This window comes from Furipterus horrens, unplaced genomic scaffold (genome assembly GCF_987537825.1).
Source record: "Furipterus horrens unplaced genomic scaffold, mFurHor1.1.pri manual_scaffold_9, whole genome shotgun sequence".
In the NCBI taxonomy this organism is placed as follows: Eukaryota; Metazoa; Chordata; class Mammalia; order Chiroptera; family Furipteridae; genus Furipterus; species Furipterus horrens.
The window spans coordinates 30,208,341-30,234,036 of NW_028327179.1; the positions used below are offsets into that span (position 1 = coordinate 30,208,341).

The 25,696-nt window shown below is 37.9% G+C and overlaps 1 long non-coding RNA gene and 1 pseudogene across 3 annotated transcripts in view; one reads left to right on the forward strand and one right to left on the reverse strand.

Moving 5' to 3' along the window:
- Positions 1 to 25,696, reverse strand: part of LOC150001504 (uncharacterized) — a 54,960-nt gene that overhangs the window by 17,570 nt on the left and 11,694 nt on the right. For 2 of the 3 annotated variants that reach the window (XR_016513047.1, XR_016513046.1), the window contains exons 1-3: positions 19,029 to 19,171; positions 1,566 to 1,692; positions 426 to 494 (exon numbers count right to left, since the gene is read on the reverse strand). This is a non-coding gene — a long non-coding RNA (uncharacterized LOC150001504). Of the gene's footprint in view, positions 1 to 425; positions 495 to 1,565; positions 1,693 to 19,028; positions 19,172 to 25,696 lie in introns of those variants that run through there. The other variant, XR_016513048.1, reaches the window with a different exon arrangement.
- On the forward strand, positions 14,869 to 15,245 carry LOC150001505 (protein S100-A11 pseudogene; annotated as a pseudogene).

The following is a 25,696-nucleotide window of genomic DNA, read 5'->3' on the forward strand; positions in this document are numbered from 1 at the left end:
AAAGACAAATATTAGATGCCTCCAATTATCAGAGGATCTCATAGAAGCAGAGACTAGAATGGTGATTGATAGACTTTCGGGGTGGGGGACACAGGAAGTTGCTGTTCAACAGGTGTAAGGGTTCAGTCACTCAAGATGAGTAAGTTCTAGAGATCTGATGTATAGCCACGTGCCTAGAGTTACTATAGTGCATGCTTAAACATTTGTTTAATATGTAGATCTTAGGTCTTCTATTCTCACAACGATTACAATAACAACAACAATAATAACAGCCTTTGAAAATAAGTTGATTATTAAGAATGGACCAAATGCCTTATCTTGTACTTGTCCTGTGTAAACCAGTAATTTAGGTGACTGGCCTATATGCCTCTGGTAAATGAGGAAGTCTGAGCTTGCTTCTGTTTGTGCATTTGCCTTGAAGTTACCTCAAAGATGGGCTGAGGAGACTTTGGGCAGATCAGCAGCCCCTGAAGAGAAATCCCAGAAGATAAAAGCTGCAGAGAGAAAGGAAAGAGTTTGATTAGAATGATTTTAACAAATGTGAAAATGTCATATCTGGCTATGAATCAACATATAAATTAAAGTGAAAAAAGAAAGAAAAAGAAGAGAGGAGTAACAAAGGCAATTTCTCATTTTCATTATCTGGAAGTCAGTAGAAACCTGAAATTGAACAATAAAAAGTGGCAATATAGGAGTGCTTTTTAATAAATATGATATATTATAAATGGATAAAGGAATAAAATTGGGTAAACATTATATAGAAAGATTTTTCTTTCAATAAAAAGCATAGAGAATGGCCTCATGGAGATGTCTTTGTTAAATTTCTTTTGGTTGTAAGAAACAGAACCTCACCTGAATTTGAAAACAAAAAAAAGTGGGGGAGGACTTTTACCATAGGATACAAGGGTGTTCTGAAACTTAAATGTGGGGAGCAGAGCAGAGCCTCATAAAAAAGTGGAACCAGGAAACTGGTGCCAAATGAAAGAAAGGTGACTGTCTTTCCCTTCAGAGTCATGAGGCCTATGTTCCTTGTTTTTCTCTGGGCCTCTGCCTTTACTTCTATTTATGGAATGGCTTTCTCTGCTTCTGAGCATGGCTAATGAAGAATGATATCCTCAGTCCCAAAGCCTACATCATCTAGGTCCAAGAGGGATCCTTTGAGACTGACTAAAACTCTGAATCCCAGTTCCAGGTTATCAGAAGAGAGGATCCGAGTGTCTCAGCTTTGGTCAGGTGTCAACTCTGGTCAAAGTAACTATGATAAGGGTAGAGGGGTCATGTGTAACAAACCAAGCAACAGAAACCACTACTGTGGACAGAGAATAAAAGGAGTGGCATAGGCTAGGCAGAAACCCTAACAAGTGTCCCTCACATATTTTTAGGATAGATATGTTTTGCGCGAAAAAGATACAAGAAAAAAATTCCAGGCAGAGGAAAGAACTGGAACAAAGCGAGCAAGTGTGTGTCCTGTCTGGATACCAGTATGTATATGATTCCATTTAGCTTGCAGGACAAAGGAGAGGAAGTGCAATGCAAAATAAGGTTGGACATGGAGATTCAATGACCTTCAGATCAGATCCCAGTTTTCATCTTTGCCACCTGGTGGAGGCAGCCAGGGTTCTGTTTGTCCTTTTCTGATGTGTTCTGTACTGGGAAGTTGCTTAGAGGATTTGAGAATCAACCTGTTCAGACCTGTTTGCAAAAGATTAAGGAAGTGAATTAGTGAAAGGTTTGTATGAGCATCCAAGCTCTCTCCTACGTAAGACTGTACAAGGGAACATTTCATATCTTAAATCCTCAGTTAAACTAGTTTCATAATTATTTTTCCAAATTTATACTTAGAAGCATGTAAAGTACTTGTGAGAGAAAAGGTGATTTTTCAAGTGACCAGTTTAATATCAAATCCTGAATGCCATTGCCTGAGAGAGGAAATGATTTTATAAGAGGGTAGAAAAATTTCCTGGAAAAATATCAGAGTAAAAATAATCAAGATTCTCTGACAAAACAAAAACAAACAAACATCTCTGAAGATAATTACTTGAAAAAACTAATAAACAATATTAGGAATAAAAAAGATGATTGAAAAATTAAAAAGGCAGTGAGTAGGAATTATAAATAACTTTATGGGATGCATTGAAAATTCAGATGAAATAGATAAAACTCTAGGAAAAAATATGACTAAAATATGCCTGAAAGTTAGGAATAAGTGGGAAATATAAACAGTTGTATAACTATAAGAGAAATTAAATCATAAGTTTAAAATCTTCCTACAAAAAAAACTGGGTCCTAAAGAGTCTTTCCAAAAAATAGTCAAGGAAGAAGTCTGCATACATAGAAGGAAAAATAATTTCAGTTTTATACAACCTATCTCAGTGTGTAAAAGAATGAGACTATCCCTATCTCACTTTGTGAGGTGAATATAACTTTGATACAAAATCCAATGTAGCATGAGAACAAAACTACATATCAATCTTGCTCATGAACAGAGATGCAAAAATTAGAATATTAACAACTACAATCCAGAAGTGTGTGTGTGTGTGTGTGTGTGTGTGTGTGTGTGTTATGGTACTACATCATTTGGTTGATCCCAGGAGTGCAAGTTTCATTTTACATAACCTAAAAAATAAAAATTTGTTTCAAAAAATAAATTTCAGCAAATGTTTCACAGATATTTATAACATCAAAATTATAAAATATATAGAAATAACTACAAAAATTATTCAAGAAATTTATGAAAAATATTATAAAACTTTTTTGAAAGAGAAAGAAAACCTACATATATATCATATACATGGATAAAAAGGCTTACTACCATAGGAATGCCAATTCTTCCCAAACTGATTGGTAATTTTAATGATATTCTTACCTAAATCCCAGCAGGAGTTTGTGGTACTTAACAAGCTGATTTAAAAATTTACATGGAAGAGCAAAGACCAAGAAGAAGAAGAAAAGGGGTTACTTACTGTATCATATACTTAAAATTACTATAAAAGCATAATGAAGATGGGGGGTCTTGTCAAATGAAACAGAATAGAAAGTTCAAAAACAGACCTACTCATATGTGCATCTTTGCTATATGACAGCAGGTGTACAGCAAGTCATTAAAGAAAAAATATACTTTTCAATAAATTACAATGGGACACTTGGATATCCACAAGGGAAAAAAAAAATCTCTATCACACATGACATTTAAAAACCACGAAAGTCTTAGATGAGAAAGACAAAGCTAATGGCATGTGACTTCTCATAAAGAAAAAGTTAAATTCTGTAATTTCATTCAAAAGATTTAAAAATAATCAGAAGAAAACACATAAAATGAGAAAAGACATTTTAACACAAAAAACTAAAAAAGATTAATACACAATATATCTTTAAATCAAAACAATTAAAAAGAAAAAATAAAGCAATTCAATAATAAAGGGCAAAATCCTGAAAATAAACTTCACAGATGAATGATCATTAGTGGAAATATATATAAGAAAAGATACTCAACTTCACTACAAATGTTGAAGTGTAAATTCCAAGTACATGAAGTAATATCACACCCACAATGGAAATTAAAGTTTAGCAACATTTCATGTTGGTAAGGATGTGGGAAAGGATGGATTTTATACTGCTAACGGGAATATCAAATAGCTGTTACAACCATTTAAAAAACAATTTGTCTTTTTCTACTAAAATTGAAAAGGTGTATACACCATGACCCAGAAGTTCACTCCTGGAAATCCATGCACATGTGCAACAAGAAATATACCCAAGAATGTGCAAAGCAGCATTATTTATTATCTCAACAAATTCTGAACAACCCAGATGCCCATCGGCAATAGGATAGATAGATAACTTGTGTGTTACTGCAGTGGATTACTATTTACTAGTAAAAATTCGATGAATTTCAACCATACAGAACAACATGAACTTTTCAAATTTTCCATAAAATATATCTTTGACATGATCTCATTTATATAAAGCTAATATGTTTAGAGGTTCAAGAAAAAGGTAATGTTATGATAAGAAAATGAAATTATAAACACAAAATGCTGATTCATAGTTATTTGAGAAAGGAAATAGGGTATGGTGAGAAAGGGACTCACAAGAAACTTTAATATTCTTGGCAATGTTCTGTTTCTGGTCTTAAGAGTGGGTATTCACTGTATTTATCCTTTATAACTTATACATATTCCATACATATTTTCATATTTACTGAGCTTCTCATTTTAAGAACTCTTAAAAATTGTTTAAGTATATCGAACACAATAACAACTTTTCCACACTCTATAGTAACACCGTTTGAGAGAGTCTGTGCCTTGTCCAAGGACTCAACCAGCCAAGGCCCCTGGCAGCAAAACCCCAAATGCAAAAATCAATGCACCAAACTAGTGTAGCCTGTCATACTCAGTCACCTTATCCAATTTCCCTGGTTTCAAATCTTCTTTTGCCAACCCATCTCCCAATTATAAATTTAACATCCCACGTAGATTTGCCCATAGGGAGAGAAAGTACCGATCAAAAACATGAGTCACCGGAGAGCTTGATAATTCCATTCCTCACTGTAATTTAAAGGTGACATTCTGGCTGATATTTCAAGTTCCACAAGCACCCTCAGGGGACAATCTATGCCAGCTGATGGAAAGATGAATCATTCCAAGAACAAGAGGAGGGGGAAGCTGAGAAGCAGGCAGAGAAGCAGAAGGGAAGAAGTGTCATCCAAAGCCAAAATTCAGATGTCATAACATAAAACTTTATTATTAAAGGGCACTTAAACTGATTGCAGGCTGAAATTTGAGTGTTTACAAAGCAAGTATTCAATTTATGAAGTATAAACTAGCAATCATACTTTGTATTTTACAATGCAAATATTCAACTTATAAAGTAGTAAGTATCATCATGGAAGGCAGCATCTTGTAGTGGAAAAAGCAAGTATTTTCAGAGTCAAATCTGACTCAAATTTTGGCTTCCTCACTGACAAGGAAGTCTAAGTCTCAGTATATATACATGTAATAATACTGGTGATTAAAAATAATATACTGGACCTCTTCTCAAAGGGAAGCAATTTGGTAAAATGGAGGAGCTTGGGTTTTGATGCCAGACCCCACCTTGATACCAACTCCACCACCCTGGGTATATGGTCTCCAAGACTCATTTTTCTTATATATAAAATGTGGTAATGAGACCTATCTTGGGGATGTTGTGAGACTTAGAGGTAATAAGTCCAACAGTGATACCTAGGAAACATTCAACAAAAGTTACATAATATTGTATTATTGTTACTGGATGTTGATTCTCTATTAAAAAAACAAGATCAGAGATGGCTAAGACATGAAGCTAGAGAGACTCTAGGGACAAGAAGGTATAGTTATAGCAAAAGGCCATTGGCTTGAGCTGAGGCAGATGGGCAGAGAGAAGGAACAGCACTCAATAGCCACATGGGACTGGCTGTGGTGAAGTAATGAAGAAGTGCCAAGCAGGAAGAACACTGCCTTAGGATTAGCCAGGTCAAAGGTATCAGTGAATCAGACATGGGGACTTCCACTCAAGGGCAGACCTCTATTCACTGGAAAGGAGGGCAGGAAGAAGCAGTACAGCCAGTCCATTCCAGAGAAACTTAGGTAGAAATGGGTAATCAGAATAAGGACTCTGACTCAGATGTAGCTGAGGGACTGGCAAGATGGGGATTTAGATGGTGGAACTGGGGCATAAGTCATAGTATAATATTTATCACAATTTAAAGCAAGAGGCCACCAGATCACAGCAAGACTGACAATGAAAAGCTGTGTTTCAGTATGATGTTACAATTGCTATGTCGTCAATAGGTGATAAGAATTTGCCAGCTCCATTATAATCTTATGGGACCCCTGTCGTATATGCAGTCTGTTGCCCTTACATGTTATTATGCAGTGCATGATTGTAATTGTTCTCTCCTCTGACAAAGGAATGTTCAGGAGCTCTGTTTTGACCTGGGGCACAGTATCTGGGGAACTCATGCTGGCAAGGGGATGAATCTGCTCAACCTGGGGCTACAGTATATAGAGCAGAGGAAAAAGTCCCCTGAGGCAGCATGTTGGACAAAAGCTAAACAATGACCAGCCACACCGTCCAGAACAGGGCCAGGCAGAATCCTAGGCATTAGGATTAAAAGAAGGTTTGAAACTCAGGGTAATTAATACCTGTGCTGGCAAAGATTTCTACAGATAGCATTTTATAGAATTTGGAGCAGAGGGCTTGAGAAATAATAGGAGAATGGGAATAATCCAAGTTACAGAATTTGTTTGACATTACAATGTAGGTGCCCACAAGTCTGTCGCAAATTGAGGGAGCTTTATCTGCAAGGAGCCAAACACGTCCCACTTCAGAATGGCAGAGATAAGCAATAAAGGCTCACAGTGGAGTTGATGCCTGTAGCGTGCTCCAATCCCAAACCTAGACTCCTTAGCATGAGCCCATTCTCTACTAGCTCTTAGGAATGACAGTGCAAAATTCTATTGATGAAGATGTCTGCCAATGAGTTCCTGGCTATGCTGGATGGAAGTGTGCTGTTTGAAGAATAAAAATCAATTTCCTGAAAGAACTCTGTACAAAAGAGCATGTCATTTCAAAGTATTATTAAGACTTCTAAGAGTATTATTGACTTGGAAAATCATTTTGAAGGAAATACAATTGTATTTCTTGAATAGGAAACTAATCCAATTTCAGAATAACTCTTTCAAGAACATTTTCTTCCTAGCTTACCTCTCACTGAGGACCTCAGAAATGTCCTAACATGGTAAATATTTGCTTTCAGCTGCTTAGGTTTACTTCTTAACTTTAATTAATTTCAACACATGCATTATAGTTTGGAATATACTTTGTTGCTTGGCTTAAACATGACTCCCTACTCAAGACACCAAAGAGTGATTTAATGTTACATTTGATAAGGACAGATAGTTATTTCCTATTTCACTCATAGCCTCTTTTATTAATCATAAGCATTGTTCAGAAAATCATCTTGATGCTTTTGAGCAAATAACAAGGCTCTGTTTTTTCCAATTGCCCTCTAATTTAAAAAAAACCTAAATCCCTTTAAATTACCTCCCGCATAAGGGGTGTGGGGCTTATTCCATCTCAAGTTAGAGTGGAGAGCAAACTCTTGGGCAAATAACAGAACTTTCTAATCCCAGTGTAAAAGGTTAGATCTCTGAGTTCACAACTCGAGACTTTAACAGTACTGTTTGTGGTTCTTCGATTCACTCACTCTTTTACCTGGTCAAATATTCAATTAAGTCTAAAATGTGTACTTACTTCACTGCACATAACATCTCTATGTCATAAAACTAATCAGTAAAGTCATCATATTTGTACTTTCTGGTACTTGATTCTCTTCAGTAATCTTGGGGGATAGGGAGATAGAAGTCCTTATGTCCTTCTGTTCTAGCTCAGAGCTGAGTTTAAATATTCTTCCACCAGCCTCAGCCTCTGTGGCCATCCAAAATCCTGATATTTCTGTGGAATATTCCTTAGGCTTCAAACTAGCTCTTAGCCTATTTTGAAGGATTGGACTTTTGTTTATATATAAGAAAAATAAAATTGCCCCCCCCCTTTTTAAGTAGATACATCAGAGCTCTGCTCTGAATGAGTAGCAGGAATTATCAGGTTTTTTTGGAAGATTTGTTTTGGGGTCTTATTGTTATTCTGCTAAGGAATTGCCTGTGGACTGGTCTGGAAGAAAGAGATGGAGGAAAAAGCAGGAGCTAAACTGTTGCATAATGAAGTTACAAGAATTTTTGAATTGTCTTAGAAATGTGAGGAGCCCCACATTTAGAGACCCAAGGAAATGTGAGGAAGTGGGACGGTGGGAAATTGCAGAGCTCAGCAATAGAGCCATTTGCGACTGAAGAAAAAATGGCCCCTAATGGAATCCCCTGTGTAAGGATGAAGTCAGCCATCCAGCTAGTGTTTTCATCTGTGTTAGATCCTTTTATCATCCCTGGAATTTTATTAAAATCCTATGGCAAATAGCAACTTTGTGGAGGGAAAGGTGGTTTAGGTACATTCGGGGCGAAGATGAAGAAAGAGAGATCAGGTAGCAAGAGTGGTGGCAAAACATGCACGGTGACAGAGGCAGGGCCAGGAGCAGGAATCCTGAGGGACAGATGTCACACAGCAACCAGAAGACTGTACACTGCCCCCAACCCAGGAGCCTCACGAGTATTAGAAAAGGAACTACATGGCATGGGGTGTAGTGGTTATAGGACATGTACTCAGAGTACGAGAAGACTGAGAGATCTATGAATTCTGCATAATGTACAAATGTCTTTTTTCTTCTTTAAAAAGTCAGTATCCTTTCACCTTCTGATGCCATTTGTGTGGAAAATACTCATTTACTCTCTTCGATCCAAACAAACCCATCCAAAGGAATTAGTCATCCTCTGCCAATCCGACTCATGGGAGACACCAACAGAAGAACTTTGTTCAGTTCTGCTTCTTATAGTAGTAGCTAAACTTCCCTTTGACGGAGAGCATTTAGAGCTAAGTCAAGCTGATTTCTGGACATTTCATTAGCCATAATCCTCCTTAACTCGATTCCTTTCAAAGACGGAAGCCAGGACAAAGTTATGACCTCCTATATCCAGATGACATAAAACGAGGATAAAGTTTTTAAAATGCCACAGCTCCCTCCTCACACATATTGGGTTCTTTGCTGATAAGCCCAGAATCAGCTTCTGGATTCTTCTCAATGCCAGACTCCCAGCAGCCATTAGGAGCCAGTTAGAATGCACATGAGACATAGTGGACCCTCCTGTGCCCTGTGCCTTCCTCTCGGTTCACTTTTTACTGCAGACATTGCCACAGTCAGCGCCCCTGTCCACAGGTGCGTCTTGACAGCACCTCACATGAGCTTCACCACCTAGCTCGTACTTGCTGGCCACGCCTTGGAAGACTCTGAGAATCTGTCACATTGCTTCACATGTGCAGCCTGGAAGCACAAGGGAGTTAATACCCATAGGGCAATTCTTGACCAGTGGGAGATGGGAGCCAGTGGATAATTGCCAAGTGCCCCTCCTTTTCCATGCCCTGGGTGGTTCACTCTGCGGCACAGGCTACTCTGCTTGTTCGAGAATCCCAGTTGCCCACAGCAGTGACCAACTCAAGAATGCACCTTGCACTGGTTTTCCCTGCTTCCCTCCTTCCGTCTCCACTGCCCTCTGCTCCAGTTTCCTGGGTGGGACCACGTCCCCAAATGAACTACCTGCATCCACGCCCTCACTTTTTGAGAGGAAAATCAGGCTAAGCAAACTATACTTTACCTAGTGAAACAACAGTCAGCTTTATAAATAAAATAATTTGATTTTTATTTTGTTAAGCTGCTTTTAGAGTATTTCCCTTGAGAAATCCAGAAAGGATTTAAACATATGGTATGACAAATTGTCCTTTACACCTCTTCATTGCCTAACATATAACACTATCATGTAGATTAATTTAATCTCTAATTAATTTGATTCATGTTTGCATTTTCAAAAATAAGTGCAATATTTGCACTTGGTTTTGTTGCTGACAATTTAAAGTAAATAGAACTTTCCACTTATCTTTTAATTTTACTTTAGATCTGGCTTTACATTTATTTTTATTTAGTATGTTCACTCATTTTTACACTTGACACTGGTTTTTACGGGTTATCTGAGACGGTTTCAATAGAAACTGATGTTTAGTTTTCTGGCATTGCTCCCACCCTCTTAGACATTCTGGCTGTTAATCCATGTCTGGTTCTTGTTATGCTTTAAATCAAAAAGAAAGATCTGAGATGCCTCAGAACAGTAAGACTTGGTTTGTTCTCTGCTTGCTGCCTAGTTTCTGGGAGTCCCTATAAATGGGAGTTAGAGAATCAAAGGTAAATAATTATGATACAACCTCAGTAGCTAATTGTGATGAGGACAATGTAACTTGCCCTCCTGTAAAATGTAATTGTATAGGATGTAAAATTACATGTAAAATTGTCATGTAAATGTGAAATTTAATATCAGTGTAAAACTAATATCTATAACACTCCAGTTACAAGTCTTAATATTAAAATATTGCCCCTTCCTGTCTGGCCAGTGAAGGAAAGAATTCCAATGACTTCAAGTATATATTGGGATTTTATACATACACTGAAGGTCCAGGGATCCTCAAGAGTCCGAAGCACAGCACTCTGCCGGTTCCCTAAGTCCCTTCCCTCCTACTCTTTCCTTTCTTTCTCCTCTTGAGGTTTTCTTTGCCCACGTTCCTTCTTGAACCACACCATGCCCTCAGCAGCAATGCCAATTCTTCCTCTCAGTTCATATATAGCATGGATTGAAGTGTATGAGATATTTCCACAAGTAAACACAATGCTTTCCCAATGAACTTGTTTCTATTCCATTATACATTAACCATGAGTAACTTATCCTCTCTAAAGGAATACAGTGAAAATCTCCCTCTAAGGTGAATTTTAATATAAATAACATGGTTGGAAATGGCTTCCATCCTCTGACAAGACCCTTCTCAATCAGAAGAAGTAGAGCTTAGTTGGATAAAAGGTGAATAAGGAAATAGCAGACAATCTCAAACCATTTGGGGAGAGAAGAGAGAGAAAAAAGGACCCCTGAGTCCTGGATGTTCTTCTGGCCTAAAAGGGACAATTAACTTGGAAATTTCAATATTTCAAAGTTCAGTAGGTCCTGGGCAGATATGAATGGCAAACTCAGACCCTGGAACTTCCTGCATTTCATTTAATAAAAGAGATTTTGTTTATTTATTTTTAGAGAGAGGGGAAAGGAGGAAGAAAGAGAGGAAGAGAAAGAAACATAGATGTGCCATTGACTCTCACATGTCCTCAACAGGGGACCTGGCCTACAACGCAGGCATGTGACCTGACTGGGAATTGAACCAGTGACCTTTCAGTTTGCAGGACTACGCTCAACCCACTGATCCACAGCAGAGCAGCATTTCATTAATCATTCAATAAAATGACTCTATAGTTTACACAACTAAATTTTCAGGCCTTACGTACCTTATGGTGGGGGTTTATATGAATACGGAATTAGTTTTAACATCCTTTAATACATCATCTGTTGGGACTCTCAAAATAACCACCCCATTTACCAGTGAAAAAGAAACACAGACACTTCTGGAGAAAGTAAGGGACTTAACAAATTATTAACGAGAGTTGGAACTCCTACCAGTTCTTCTGATGGCAACTATACTGATTTTTCCTGGACAGCGTGCTTCCTTCCCCAGGATACATCATCAAGACTAGATAAAAGAAACTTGTTTTTCCTCCAAAACACTTACTTGGACTGACACTCTGTTAATTATCTCATTTCACCTGGCTTGTGTTCACATGTTTCAGAAACTATGTGGGCCTACGCCTTCCTATTGGTGGCCTCCAACTGCAAACTGGGTCTAAAGAAAACTTGGCAGTTTGGTAAATTCAAGCAAGCAGTCATTTCAGTTAAATATATAGAATTTGCAATGACATTAACATTGAAAGTGGATAAAAAATGGTTCTGTAGGAATTTATTGGCTAAGATATGTAATAATAGTAATAACAGTAGCAGGGCTTCCATTTATTGAGTGCTTACTGTGTTCCAGGTATGGGGATAAACATATTGTATAATTTAATCTCAATTAGAAAAAGTTTTATGAATTTATTTTTGTCTTTTTCACTATAAATGAATAATTTTGCATTGATGATAAAATAGCTAACTTAAAAAAACTCTAGGCTTTGAGGCTTACTACCTGTTATAATGAGTACATATGAACCATTATGACTAAAACTTTGTATTACTGTCAGGTAGAAAACAAGAACCACAGAAATGATTGTGATATTTGATTTATTATTAGCTTCTTAAACAAACATTACAACATTTGTTTTCTCCATCTGTCTACCCCAGTGATTTTCAACCAGTGTGCTACAAGAATTTTTAAAACATTCAATACCTGACTATTTAGCCAGGGGCACGGACCTCTTTTCCCTTAGATTGTCAAATAAAAAAATGATGACAGCCAACACAGTAACCAGCCAGTGTGAATGTCCTGTCTTGAACCATAAATATATAGGACATATGATAGAGTTGCATCTTATTGGTCACATTGCATAATATGCTTGTGTCTGATTGGTTAATTATTGGTACCAGAAATCCTTATATGAAAGTATAGACTCCCGATTTTTAAAAAAAATTATCACCTGAGAAAATGTTTTTATTGAGAGAGAGGAAGGGGGTGAGGGAAGTGGAAAGAGACATCAACTGGTTGCCTCCAGTGCACACTTGGACCAGGGATCGAACCTACAACCTTAGGTATGTGCGTGGACAGAGATTGAAACTTCAACCTGCTGGTGTGCTGAACAGCACTCCAACCAACTGAGCCACTGGTCAGGGTGGCACCTGACTTTTTATTTTTAAATCACTTGGAGTGTCCCTGGCTAGGTAGCTCTGTTGGTTACAGCATTGTCCCAATGCACCAAGGTTGTGAATTTGATCCCAGGTCAGACACATACAGGAATCAACCAATGAATGAATAAATAAGTGGAATAACAAATCGATATTTCTCACTGTCTCTCCAAATTCAGTAAGCTTTTTAAAAAAGTCAGTTTGGAGCAAAAAGAATAGGTAATTTCCATTACTATTTTTAAATCAGATTGGCAAAAAATATAATGTGTTTTTTGGTATGCCACAGAATTCTAGCAGCTTATGTGCCATAAGATGATAAAGGTAGAAAATTGCTAGTCCGTTTGTTACTTGTTACTTCCATGCCTTACAGGAAGCACCCGTTCATAGCTAGAGCAAGTTTCACTATGATAATCCAGTGTGATTTGCCTATCTGTACATTGCTTTCTCTGTCCTCCCGAGTAACTTTAATCTGTCTTCTAGATAAGTAAGAATATTGGAGAGGTTTGGGTCTTAACATAGCATTATTCTTTGATGAGGACTTTTATATTCAATCCTATTTAGTCAATTGGTATGATCAAAAGGGGGCTTTGAGGCACAGAGCAAAAAAAGTGGCCATCAAATGATAGATTGCATGTTGGCATTTTAACAATAGGCAGCCTGGGTTTGAATCTCCCTTCTCACATTTATTAACTGTGTGACCTTAAATGTTTTACCTGTCTTCTCTAACCTTTAATTTTCTCATCTTTAAAATGAAGATAAGAACAGTGTCTATCTCATAGGGTTAGTGTTACGGTTTGGGGAGATAAAGCACATGGGTGTGTTAGCATAGTGCCTGGCATGTAATAGGAGCATGATAAATACTGGTTATTAAGATAGAAATGCCTCCTTCTGCCACTTCTTGGATGTGTAACTTTGGCCAAGTCATTTAGCCTCTCTAACTCTGTGTCTATAAGGAAATAGACTAGACTAGATGTTCTCCAAAATCTTGTGTCAGTTCTAATTCTCTATGAATCAAAATTATTCTTTATGTTTAAGGCAGAGGTAGTTAGTACTCACCAAATACTCTACATGCTCTTGTACATTTCTAAGGATTTTAGTTAAGTGGAGACATCACAACTAGTGCTGGCCAAAGGAAATGTGACGTAAATGATGAGCTTCTCCGGGGTTTCAGGCAGTTAGTTATGAGCCACTATGAATTCTCCACATTCTCCTCTCTCTGTCTCTCTCTGTCACTCTCCTGTGGAACTAGAAACCAAAAATTCAAAGCACTGTTGCAATATGGAAGCTGCCTGTATCTCTGCCGTAGCATTGGAGAAAATCTGCCTGTCCTGCATTTAACTGTAACAAGAGTAAGAAATAATTATTTGTTGTATTAAGCGAACAATATTTTGAAGTTTGGCTGGTAAAGCAGCTAGAAGTTACCCTGACATATAAGTAATACGCAAACTTTTCCACATCCTATATCTCACAATTTTTATGTAGGTAAATTTCTTGAAAATAAAGCACACTGTTTGTTGGGGTGGGAGGTGGAAGGGGGGAAAGAGATGTAATTAAAGATCAACATGTGGCCCAAGAGGCATGCATGAAAACATGGAAGAAGTCAAGAAGCCACATATGGCATTGTTTTCTGCATGACCCCAGGCATTTTTTGGGGGGGTGGGAGTGGCATTTACTAGATGCCACTCTCTTTCCCATTAGCCTGGTTTGGGTCTTATTTCATTGTACTCACGGGATGGCTCTGCCTCTTAAGTCAGAAATGCCTCAATTTGTTTTTACAACACCTTACCATTTTTTCTGCTATTGCACTGGGTGTTGTAAAATTCTTGAAGCATAATTAATTTTATTCTAATTACAGTAATTATAAGAAGGAGAAGGTTTCACATCAGAGGTAAAATGGAAAGGCACACAATATCTGACTGCTCTATCTCACCAGACTGCTGTGGAGACCAGATACCAGAAGTTGAAAATTGTGGAGTGCTATGCAGTAAGGTGAGGGGGATTCTGGGGTGACAAAATGAGAAGTAGATAGCAAAGGCTCTCCGACTCATGAAAAAGTCTCAATATCTGATATAGGAAGCCTGTATATTTAAAGTCTAAATACAAAGCATGGTTAGAGATCCACACAGGAACTTAAATAAGTGGAGTTTAGCCTCATTATACAGAGTAGACATAATTTCCCTAACTATTCTTTTCTTTTCCATGTATTGATAGATTTTAGAGACAGAGAGAGAAAGTGAAAGGAAGGGAAAGAGAAACATTGATTTGTTTTTCCACTTATTGATGCATTCATTAGTTGCTTCTTGTTTGTGCCTTGACCAGGACGAAGCTGCAACCTTGGAGCATCAGGATGATGCTCTAGCCAACAGAGCTAGTCTTGGCCAGGACCTATTCTCTTTCTTTTAGAAAAAAAGTTACTAAACTTAGGCCCCAGACTGCCTATCTCCCACCAATGCCTAGAGGTCACCATGCGTCACTCCACTCCTACATGGCAAACACGTCCAGCTCTACAGAGACTGAGCAGTGCGGTGAGTCTCTGAATGCTGCTTTCCAGAGGTATGCTGGAAGGGACAGTGACAGCTATACACTCTTCAAAACTAAGTTTCTGACACTCGTGAATACAAAACTGGCTGCCTTCTCAAAGAACCAGAAGGAACCCAGTCTCCTTGACCACATGATGAACAAATTGGACATCAACTGTGATGGGCAGCTAGATTTCCAAGAATTTCTTAATTTTTTGGCAGCATGGCATTCACTTGCCACGAACCCTTTAGCAGTTTCCCAAAGTATATCTGGACCCACCCCTTTCCTGCCAGCTTCCCTGTCTTCATCGTCTCCTCACAGACCACACACACCCTGAGCTGAGCTACCTACCACCCCATGCAGGCCCCTCCTGCTGGGAGTAAAAAAACATATATTTTTTTAAAACACAGACACAAAATTAAAATTAAAATTAAAAAGTTACTAAATAATATATCAAAAATGAAACAATAATACCTTTTTTAGAAACTCTAAGAACAGTGAGAATGGTCTTTCTAAGCAACCACATCTCTGGATTATTTAGGAAAACTGAAATTCTTTAAGAGTTTGCATCCATATTTTCTTTTTTAAAAAAATTATAATTGATATACAACATTTTATGAGTTTCAGGTATACAACATAGTTATTCAACATTTATATATTGCATCCATATTTTCTTAACTAAGAAAATAATGTTGGTAGGCATTATGTCAATGCCATTTTATTAATAATGATTGACTTAAGTGTGAATTTCAAAGCAAATAAATACCAGTGATTCAGCTTTCCACGTCATTTATCAAGATGGACTGTTCCAAGACATTTATGATTCAGATGGAATGTTGGAACAGAGACCACTGTACCGTAACAAAAAAGATGAAAATATCAGAGGATGACTGTCGACCTAATCCAAACAAAATATCTTCTGGTTCCACAGGCTGTTGCTAAGTCACAGTAGAGGGCTAAGGGTAAATATAGCACAGAAGTAGAAAGGAGTCTGCTTGTCTTTCTGTTTGTGACTGTTCAAGCGGATGAATGATAAAACTCTCCTCTGATCTCCGCCAACTACACGGAAGCCATCAAATCACTGACGTCAATGCTCAGAATAGGGTATGCCATGGAAGCAGTCGTCCCCCGCAAGATAGAAGGAAAAAGTAAACAGTGTGACCCCAGGAAGAGAATTAGGCTTGATTGAGGCAATGAGTCAGGCCATTGAGGCAGAAATAACACTTAACTATATCAACAATCACCCTCCAGAAAGGCTTTCCTTGGACGCCTGTGAAGTAAGTTTTCATGAAATGAAATTGCATGGAAACTTGGTGGTCGAAGTGAAAAGGCACTAAGTAGTCTCATATTCCTATAAGAAGAGCAATGACCCATGTATTCTCTGACCTTTTGAGGGAGGTACATTGTGTAGTTTATAAGAGACCTGTTCCTCCAAAGTCTGGTCAACAATTGGCCATTCTATCTAATATTCAAGCTATAAATTGAACATATATGATTTTTTAAGGCAAAAATCCATGTTTAATAGTTGTCAGTGACTCTAGATTAGATGTAACCAACTGCCACAGGTTCCACAACATTAATATATCTAATGGCTTTTTTGCTCTTCAGTCAGGTTCTACTAATCTAGAAATAGAGAACAGGGAATGGGGATGAGAAGAGTGAAGTGTAAGACCTGGAGAATGCAGGGAGGAGGCAAAGTAATTTTAAGATGATTCATTGCTAGTGTACAGAAATACAAGTGCTTCTTGTGTATTGATTTTGTATCCTGCAATCTTGTTGAACTTATTAATTCTAACAGTTTTTTAGCAGATTTCTTAAGATTTTCTAGGAACATTGATTAATTTTGATATTGACATAAATGGAATCATAGAATACGTACACCTGGGGGCTTAACGTTTTTTCAAAATGCCTCTTTTTGTCAATTAGATATAGTTTAGGGGGAGATTCCTGGCTGGTTTGGCTCAGTGGATTGAGCGTCGGCCTGCGAGCTAAGTGTCGCTGGTTCGATCTTCCAGTCAGGGCACATCAGAGAAGGAAAACTCTGACTCCAAAAATCCTCCGCTGCCTTGCGGCATACCTCTTCAGGGGAAAGGCTAAGGGAGTAAACCCCGACAGAAAATCCGGAGCCGGAGTCCCTAAGGCGGTTTGACGTTGTAGTCATCACCGGCAACTCCTGCGGTGCACCTGAAGCCAAGCTGTATTGACTCCGTCTTTCCCTTGGACCCTTCAGCTGCGAAGAGAGGGGGGGTCTGCTGCATGGGCAACAGCGGGCCCTCCATATCACCCTGCCCAGGCTCTGTAGCTTCAGCTTCTCTGGAGAGGACACTCCAGCGTCATCGCAAGATGTCGATTCAACACGGGAGGAGACAGATACCGTGTCGCTCCCGAGTCGGACTGCACAACCATTCTCGGCGGTGCAGATAGACTCTTAAGAAGCTACACCATCGTCTCTCGAGACGGACGGCTGCCGACGACGAGGGGGAGATTGAAGAAGCAGAATTGTCCCAGTTTTTATCTATACTATAAGCACAAATTACTTTCATATAACATTATTTTTTGCCACATGCATTTACACAGATGCACATTTTAGTCTCACAAAACTCAGTGAAGTAAGTATTCCTGTGTCATCGTTACCCTCAGTCTTTGAGGTGAGAAAACAGAGGTACAGGGAGATTAGGCAAGTTGCCCATAGTCTTTCAATTAATTGTGGGTGGAGGCAGAATAGGGTTCTAGGCTCCCACCTCTGAGTTTAGATCTTTTACCACCATGCACAGCTCCTGTCCTCTCACATATAAGAATACAGCCTGACCCACTATGGCATAGTGTAGTACACTAAAAATTCCCCTTTTGATTTAAAAATCCCAATCTGCCTATATTGCTAAGGGGGAGAACAACTTGTGGAATTTCTCTTGACCTGTATTGAACAAAGAAAAGAAAAGTTTGGCTAAACTTAGCTTCTGGGTATGTGTGTTCCTGGCCTGTTCTTGCCCAGGGAGTACAGAGCACAAAACATATCAAAATCTCTGCCCTTATCTTCCCTCTTTTTCTTCCTTCCTTCTTTCTTTCCTTCCTTCCTTCCTTCCACCAAATGCTTATTCAAAGTGTACCATGCACCATCCACTATTCTGGTACTTACTCTACCGCAGTAAATAAAACAGACATGGTCCCAGTCTACTTGAAACTTACGTACTAGCAAACTATGGTCATTTATCAACAAAAAATCCCAAGAATAATAAACATTAAACTCTTATGCAGTGAACCTGACTGAAATTAAGATGTAAATGTTTGATCAATAAATCAATGTTTGAACGAATAAACAAATGAAGAGATGGATTGACTGACCTTCACAATTTTATAACTCTGAAATTCTTACCATAGCAGGATAATTAAAATTTTTTTCTAATTCCCATTTTCTACTACTATCTTGCTGTGAGTGAAAAATGCTCAGGAAGAAATAAGCTAAATCTGTCAGTCAAAAAACTTCATAAGAAAATCAATTAAGTAGCTAAAATCATTTCTGTACTTTGAGAAAAAAAAGAAAGCAACTGCCTGATGATAATTTTAATTGAATTCAGAAGCCATTACCTATGAGAACCTTTAATTTATTCTTACCCAGTCAATCGAAAACAATTCAAGTAAAGCAAAATCTGTTTTCTTCTAAGTTGCAACTGAGCTGAGAGCTGTCATGCCAAGTTTCACCCAGTGTGAATTTCAGCAGCTGAATGATAAACACCAGGAGAAGAAACTCTTTCCTAGAATCCCAGCACTACTAGGCAACAATCTAACGAAACCAATATTCTGCTGCTAATTGCCTATCTAAAAGGCTAGAGAGGAAATTACAGAAAGATTCAATCTTTTTAATAACTCCCCCTATTTCCCCACCCTGAATTATCTTTTACCTATGAAACGGTAAACAGACAGACGTTTCAGAGAATCTCACTTCTCATTAAAGTGGGGAAAGAAAGATTGCCTCCCTAAAGCACAGATCTTAGGGATGTTATGCAAATGACTTACCTCCCACCCCTGCCCCATATAGTAATTTACAAATGCAAAGGGTGAACATGACAGAGAGGGAAGGTGCTGAAGAAGTTGTGGGAGCCTCAAACCCCAAATTGATGTTATTACCTGTCAGCCGCATTGCAGCCTCACCTCCAACGGGCTCATCCATGCATCCATCATAAGTAAACAAGACAGAAAAGCTTAGTCTAATGTGGGTCCTAGGAGAAACAGGTACACAAGTAAGCAAGATCATCAAAGATAATTGTGCTTTGAAGAACATGTCAAACATGGTGGTAGAGAGTAACTTGAGAAGCCTTATTTAATAAGGGGGTTAAGAAAGGCCTTTCAGAGTATTTTTCTGGCATAGGTTTTACATGTTACAAATGTTCTCTGTGTTCTTTTTAAATCCGGCCTAACCATGCTCCTGTCACATCAGCTGATGTAGACTCCCAACAATTGGAAGCTTACTCTTTTCCAGCCAACTCATGACGAGTCTGTGGAAAGGAAGGGGATGAGCCAACACAAGAATACAAAAAGAAAGCTCACGGCTTCCTTTATGACTATGGGGTGGCAAAAATTCCTTAGGCTAGAAAAGCAGGAATATTAAAGAAAAAAATTGAAAACTATAATTTCATCAGAAATTATATATATATCTAAAATATTATGTGTGCATATCCAAAGATGTGTATATGTAGGCACACATATAATATATAGAATATATGTGTTTATTGTGTCATATATATCTGAAAAAGACTCAAATAGAACATAGAACTCATAGATATCAATAATAAGACAAACAAGCCAATTTTAAAATAGACAAAGATTTGAATAAGAATGTTATAAAAAATGATAACTAAAATGGCCAATAGAAAATGAAACCATGTTCAATACCATTAGTCATCAGAGAAGTACAAATTAAAACCACAGTGAGAGAGCCCTTCATATGCACTAAAATCGCTAAGATGAAAACGAGTAACCATACTAAGTGTTGGTGAGAATGTAGAAAAACTGGAACTCTCATACACTGCTAGTGTGCACACAAAGTTGTATGTAATGTTCATAAAGGTTTTATTTATAATAGCTGAAAACTTAGAAAGAGTCCTACAGCCCATCACAAATGAGTAAACAAGTTGTGTTGTATCCATAAAGTGGAATACTACTAATCAATAAAATAAATGTACTACTACGTAAAACAACATGTAGATGAATCTCAAAAACATGCCGAGTGATCTAAGCCAGGCACAAAAATATATGCTGTGTGATAACCTCTATATGAGGTTTTAGGGGGGAAAATAGGAAATCTAATATATAGAGATAAAAAGCAGATCAGTGATTGACTGCAAAAGGGCATGAGGACAGTTTTGGGTGATGGAAATGTTCTATAACTTAACTGTGGTGGTGATTGCACAGATATATGCATTTGTGAAAACTAAATATGCACACTTAAAAGGATTGCATTTTGTTGCATGCAAATAATAATAAAGTTGATTTTAATTCAACATTGATTTTTAAAAACTGGCTTCTTTCAAATAGTGCTCTTAATGTTTGGTAAGAGCACTAGTGTAGGTTTATCATTTATCAAATCAATTCAAAAATTTTGAGATTGGAAAGCTAGGCAGACATGGAGCCAATATCAGAACCATAGTCCCAAAATATTCACTGACATGGTTTTACTAAATTTATTATACCTGTCTTGAAAGATGCTCTGTGAAACTCTGTGGTTCAGGAAATTGTAGAAAGACTGAATAGTCTATCTATTGACATTATACATTACCATAAATATGGTCCTGATAGACCTATGGTAATTAAATATTTATTTATGCCACCCTTTCTTAAGTTATTTGATCAAGGAATACCTAGCAGAACACAGTTTGGGAAATGCTTAATTAGTTTATCAATATCACTATGAAGGGAGGTTTCTTAGAGATTTTAATCATCGATATTTATTTTAAGTCTCAAAAAGCATAATTTAGTATGTAGCATTTTCCACAGGTTTTAGAGCCTGGTACTATTTTTTTTCAACTGCTTGCAAAATTGGTATTATATTTCATTCCCCAAAATAGTTTTTTAGGGTTCTTCCAAAGAGCTGGGTCCTTGATTCTATTCCAACAAACAACTTGGCCAAGTGGCAAAAAAAAAAAAAAAAAAAGGATTGTCAATTTTTCAGATGACACAAACCAGTTTTTTTTTTTTTTTTTTAAATAGATAGACAATGCTATTGAATTTGAACTCACAAAGATCTGGATACAAAAGTTTAATGAGATTGAAAGGATTCCATTTTGAAACAAACACAGGAGCCTGTCAAGATGAGGAGACTGAGAAATATGGCCCAAAAGGGGGAATGGATCAAGGTTCCAGTGGAAGAACTAAGTGACGAGGAGACAGCCAACCTAACAGATGCAGATTTCCAAATAGTGGTCATAAAGATGCTCACAGGCTTGACAGATATGCTTAAGTATGGCAAATGCATAAGGGAAAAAGTGAAGGTTATGCTAAGTGCAATGAAGGAAAATCTACACAAAACCAATGGTGAAAGGAAGGAAACCAGGGTTCAAATCAATGATTTGGAACATAAGTAAGAAAAAAACAGTCAACCAGTACAGAATGAGGAAACGGGAACTGAAGAAAACCAAGGCGGCTTAGGAACATCTGGAACTTTAAGCCTGCCAACACCCAAACCATAGGGGTGCCAGAAGGAGACGAGGAAGAGCAAGAAATTGAAAGCTTATGTGAAAAAATAATGAAGGAAAACACCCCAAGTTTGGTGAAGAAAATAGACATACAAGTTCAGGAAGCACAGAGAGTCCCAAACAAGCTAGACTCAAAGAGGACCACATGAAGACACATCATAATTAAAATACCAAAGGTTCAAGATAAAGAGCAAGAGAAAAGCAGAGAGTTACCTACAAAGGGGTGCCTATAAGATTGTCAGCTGATTTCTCAAAAGAAACTTTGCAGGCAAGAATGGACTGGCAAGAAGTATTCAAGGTGATGAAAAGCAAGGACTTACAACCAAGATTACTCTACCCAACAAAACTACCATTTAGAATGGAAAGGCAAATGAAGTGCTTCCCAGACAAGGCAAAGCTAAAAGAGTTTGTTATCACCAAGCCATTATTATATGAAATGTTAAAGGGACTTATTTAAGAAGATCAAAACTATGAACACTAAAATGACAACAAACTCACAACTATCAACAACTGAATCTAAAAAATAAAAACAAAATCCAACTAAGCAAACCAGAATAGGAACAGAATCAGAGGTATGGGGATCATTTGGAGGGTTATCAGCTGGGAGGGGGAAGGGGGAGAAATGGGGAAATGGTGCAGGGACTAAGGAGCATAACTGGTTGGTACAAAATAGACAGGGGGAAGTTAAGAATAGTATAGGAAAGGGTGAAGCCAAAGAACTTATATGCATGACCCATGGACATGAACTAAGGGGGGGTGGGATTGCTGGAAGGAAGTGGTGTACTGGGCAGAGGGGAGCAAAGGGGAAAAAAGGGGACAACTGTAACAACATAACCAATAAAATATACTTTAAAAAAAGGATCCCATTTTGTTTGAAAATTCAATTAGGTAAGTGTATATGTTTTGTGGGGGACAGAGGAGAGCAGGATTAGGAGTTTTAGTTGACAATAAATGCAACCAAAGATAAAAGGTTGCAGCATCAAAAGGCAATTCAACTCTAGTCTACACTATTAATAAAATGGTGTCAAGAACAGTGAGAAGTAAGAGAAACTTTAAGTACCACTGTAAATTTACAAGATGGTGAGAAGTCTGGGAATGGCAAAGGAAGAACATTGGAAATCTGGGGAAAAGCATACACAGGCATAATGGCATATGTCTCCGAATATGTGGGGAAATTTCATGGTATGTCATTCACGCACCTTGATTGCCAGCTTCTAGGTCTGTTTTAAAAAGCTCTGATGGTGCTAAAGCAGAATCTTAATCTGAATAAAAATTTGATCACAAAAACCCACAGGACATGGGAGGATCAAGGTTCAGAAAGGATGGAGGGAGCTCTCTGAGACAGAACAGCCAGAAGCCCAGCAGGGGTCGCACACAGGAAACATCTGCCACTGTCAGTCATGATAAGTGACCAGCACCTGCTCCTATGTTCTCGTTATTAAAGTACTTACTCAAAATTCAAAACCCCATTTGAGAACATTCAATGAGTTGGACCAAAATCTTGTGCCTAGCCTAGGCTGGATTTATTTTGAGTTCTTCCAGAGATCAGAACTAGTAGCAATGAGATGACTGTTGGTCCAAGACGTTATAAGGATGTCCTTGCTTGGAGAAGCTTATACTAAATGAACTCTTCCAAAGATTCTTTCTCAATGTGGGAAAGGCAATAATTACTCACACTCATTCAGTGAGAACCTTAAAATCAATAATGGGCAAACAAGGAGATGTTAGAAGTGGAATGAACCTTTCAGGTCATCTACAACAGCAATTAATCTGTATTGACATAGAAATGGACCCAGAAAGAGCAAGTGATTTTTTTTTTTCAGGACCTGTCAATGAGTGAGTATCAGAAGAAGCAACCCAAGGTCTCCATACCTTCCACCCAACCTTCTCTTACAAAATACTGGGTTCCTTTTTCAACCAAGCAATCTCACTTAGTGGTAGAAATATAAAATTTACTGAGATCCCCAAATCACATTAATGTGAACACAGAACAGTTTGATCATGTGTAGGAGGGGAGGAAGTTGAGGGGGGAGGTAGAGACAAGATGAAAAATCCATGTAAACCAAAATGAATTTATTTTTCTGATGTGATGTCTAATTTACCAACCTGAACTTGGTTTTGATGCTAACCTTTTCTGGTAATTAAAATTGGAGTGTTTAAGGAAAAACAATGCCTTTGACTACTCAATACCTTAGGAAAATGTCACTGGGAAGGCAAATTATTTTTCATCTGCTTAGTAAACTTTTTGACTGATGAAAAATCAATACTCCACCAATTCTTTCTGCAGGTGTTGTTTGTTTGGTATGTCTCCTATGTCATCTGGAAACAACAGTTTAAACACTACTTTAATGAGAAAAATTGCCTGTGGCTGTTCTGGTACTCCCTTCAATGGATTTGTAGCTGACACATGACTGATAAGATCTTTGCTTGAAACATTTTTTGAAGGACGAATTCATTATTTGTTGCCACTTTTTCTGAGGTCCATAGAGAAATTAGCTTTAATTATTCCTGTGGTTGCCGAAACAAAGCAAGTCCTCCTTTCTTGAGAAATAAGGATAAACACTAGCAGTCACTGAAAGCAATTCTTTCATAAATCAAAATATTAAAATGAGTACATTAAACCATTAAGTGTCTTTCTCTAAAGGAAAGAGTATATTATCTTAATCTTTCTTCCTCATTGTAGGGGCAGAAGAAAAATAAGAATTTCCTTAAATATTGTGTCAAGATGTCAAGATAAAACGAGAAAACCCCAGTCATTCTGAGACTCATACACAGGGGTGGGCAAAAGTCAGTTAATAATAATAAATACAATAATTAATTAATAAATAATAACACAAAAATAAACTGCGTTTTTGCATACTCACAACTGTAAAACTCCTTTTGCCCTCCTCTGTATGTCTAATAATTCAGTGACCTCCCACTTCCTTTCAAATTGATATAGGGTATGGATTCTCTAAATGAGTTCATCCAGTTTTCAAGTGGAGCTCACACTGGGCAAGATTCTGTCTAAGCTTGTAACATCCAACTTCTTTCTCATCTGAATTTTACCATTAATTCACCTTGGGATGTTTGTTGGTCGTGACCACCCTTTACAGCCCTGATGTTTCAAGAGGAAATGCTCCTACTGAACTGATTCTGGGAGGAATGTGCACAGCATATTATTTTGAAATAATATGGCAGGCTTCCCAGTTCACAGCCACAACAACATCCTGTGGAATCGGCAAAACTGCTTACAATGCCAACAACTGTTTTGAATTAGAACAATTTTGTGGGGGTTCAGGAAAGCAAAACTTTTATTCCTAGAATCTAGAATAGTGCTCCTCTTATATCGTAATTCAGATAGACCTGAAGCAAAAGTCTGACCCATTCAAAAAAATCTCACTCGTCACTAGCATGCTTTTTTCCCCTATTCTATTTCACTTTAATGGTGTCTGTGACCTATTAAACTGATTTCATGACCAACTAATTGTCCAGGACCCACAATCTACATAAAGGACACTATGTTTCAGAATGAGAGCTACCAATAAGAAAACTGGCAAGTTCCTTTATTGCAATATACTTTAAAAAATAATCTCCTTGTAAAGTTTTATATCATACAAATTTGCCAGTAAATAGCTTGTTTATCATTTTGCCACATTCAGTACAGGATGATCTTTAAAGTACTTTATAATATCTTGTTTTTCCACTTGAGCAGCAGAACTACTAAAGGCCCAGAAGCCCTCAGGCTTGGCCTCTTGTCTTAAACACAACCTCAGTTATTGTAGAGCTGGATTATTATAGTGTCGCCTCTGGTCTGTGTGACCTTTCCCCTAGTAAGCTTTGTTTCCATGAACAGAAACTAGATGTCTGAGAGGTGACGTGAGGAAAAGTGGCATAGCAGTGATCCTTCACCTACTAAACTTCCCTGCGTTGACTCCACCTCCAGGCGGTACAGCCCAGGCTGTGGGTGTGGGACTGACCTTTCACCCACTTTTCCCGGCCAGGCCCAGCGTCTCTTTAGTTTCTACAACACAGGCTAAGTTTCTTCCCTCCAACACAAGGTTGATGAAAACTGTGTGCAGGATTTAATTGTTATTCTTAAACAAGAAGGGAACCTGTGAATGT